This window comes from Hippocampus comes, unplaced genomic scaffold (genome assembly GCF_001891065.2).
Source record: "Hippocampus comes isolate QL1 unplaced genomic scaffold, H_comes_QL1_v1.1 scaffold326, whole genome shotgun sequence".
Taxonomy (NCBI): domain Eukaryota; kingdom Metazoa; phylum Chordata; class Actinopteri; order Syngnathiformes; family Syngnathidae; genus Hippocampus; species Hippocampus comes.
In genome coordinates, this window is record NW_017805930.1 from 900459 (window position 1) to 902599 (window position 2141).

General features: G+C 42.9%; 1 long non-coding RNA gene across 2 annotated transcripts in view; it reads right to left on the bottom strand.

The window, feature by feature from the left end:
- Nucleotides 1-826: 826 nt before the first annotated feature.
- Nucleotides 827-2141, bottom strand: part of LOC109527827 (uncharacterized) — an 11796-nt gene continuing 10481 nt past the window's right edge. For both annotated transcript variants that reach the window (XR_002170588.1, XR_002170589.1), the window contains exon 4: nt 827-1154. This is a non-coding gene — a long non-coding RNA (uncharacterized LOC109527827). The remainder of the gene's footprint in view (nt 1155-2141) is intronic.

Consider the following 2141-nt stretch of genomic DNA (forward strand, 5'->3'; position numbering starts at 1 on the left):
TTAAAGTTGGGCTTCCAGTCAAAGTTAGCGTCTCAATTTAGGGATTTTAAGACTTATGGTTTAAAGGGGGTTTTCAGGACTAGGTTAGGGGTTCAAGTCTGATTTTCAAATGAGGGTTTAAAGCAGATGGATTGGGCTACAAATTATGCTTTCAAGCCTGGGTTGGGGTTCAAACAAGGGTGTGGCTTTCAAATTAGGGCTAAGAGCCGAATTTAGGATTTTATATTTGAGTTTCAAGAAAAGATTAGGGTTTCTGAGCCAAATTTAGGATTTTATAATAGGGTTTCAAGAAAAGATTAGGGTTTCAAGTCTGGATTAGAGATTCAATTTGGGGATCTAAGACAAAGTTAAGGTTTCCGAGTAGGGTTTCAAGACAGGATTATGATTTCAAATTAAGGTTTCAAGCCTATATTACAGTTTTAAACTAGGTTTTCAAGCCAGGGTCAGTGATTCAAAATAGGGTTATCGTTGTAAAGTTGGGTATCAAGTCCAATTTTCAAACCGATGGTTAGAGTTTCAAATTAAGCCAAATTAAGGCTTCAAACCAATCTTAGTTAGGCTTTCACGGTAAGGTTCCAAGACAGGATTGGGGTTGCAAGTGGTATCAGGTTTAAAATGAGGGTTTTAAAATAAAATGAGGTTCTATTTGGGCCTAAGGTTTCAAGTTAAGGTTTAACGTCAGGATCATGGCTTCGGGTTAGGGTTTGAAGTCGTGGGTAGGGTTTCAAAATAGTTTCAAGCTTGTGTTCATGTTTGAAAGGAGAATCGCTGAATATTTCTGCATCTCAGAGGACCTTTTTGTCCTTCTGTCAGTTTGTCCTTGCTGTTGACAGACAGCGTGCGACCCATTGGCACCACTGAGGCGTCTGCAAACGCGTCTGTTAAATGTCAGCAGGACAGAGAACATCACCAGCGCCACACTAATGAGTCACCTTTTTTTTTGGTTGGCCTTATCTTCACCTCCTCTTGTCATCTTGTCCTTCGACCATTTTAGTCGCAGCTCGAATGCTGCTTTTTCCCCGCTGCTCTACGACGGGAGCGACTCAGAATGTAAGGCCGTGTGGGACTGGGTCGCTTCGATTCGAGGCGCTGACAGCGAGATGAAGGAAGGATTACGCCACTGCCTGACTCCCGTTGTTTGGCCCACTATAAGACTGCAAAGAACACAAAAAGCATTCAAAGAGTCCAAGGTGATCGTGAACACAAAAAAAGAGCATTCTAGTTGATTGACACACCCACTTGAAGTTTACTCTCAAACTAAACAAAGAGAATTGCACCTTAGGTATTTTAAACAACCACATAGAGTTGCCTAGCTACCGAGTTGTTTGGCCCACTACAAGACTGCAAAGAGCACAAAAAGCATTCAGAGAGTCCAAGGTGATCGTGAACACAAAAAAAAGAGCATTCTAGTTGATTGACACACCCACTTGAAGTTTACTCTCAAACTAAACAAAGAGAATTGCACCTTAGGTATTTTAAACAACCACATAGAGTTGCCTAGCTACCTTCATGCTAACACACAATGCAAACATGTCCATAGCCAGTATAACAACACTCACAAGCATAATCTTTGCTGAGTCATTAATGTAGTAGTGAAATTCTTCTTTTGTGCCTGTTTGCCTATTTTATACTGACCCCTGGTGGCCAAGGTGTGTACAACAGGAGTTGGATATGTGTGACTCAAGCAAGTGTTGGTATACGCGTGGTGCGTTTGTGCAGTCAGAAGGTGACCTCGCCACGGCGTCGGTGTATTTTCGCCGCGATGAGGAGATTGCATCATTTCGGGAACGCTGTTTGCCTATTTTATACTGACCCCCGGTGGCCAAGGTATGTACAACAGAAGGAGTTGGATATGTGTGACTCAAGCAAGTGTTGGTACAGTATACGCGTGGCGCGTTTGTGCAGTCAAAAGGTGACCTCGCCACGGCGTCGGTGTATATTCGCCGCGATGAGGAGATTGCATCATTTCGGGAACGAGTCAGCACGCTTCCATCAGAAGCGTGGCCAGCTGACACTTTGACTCGGCGGGAAAAAATATTGACACGAGGGGACGGCCTTCAGCTTTGGATGAATCACGCAGTCAGCAAAAAATTCTAAAAAAAAAAAAAAAAAAAACAATTTTTTATGTGTCCTGAAGGACA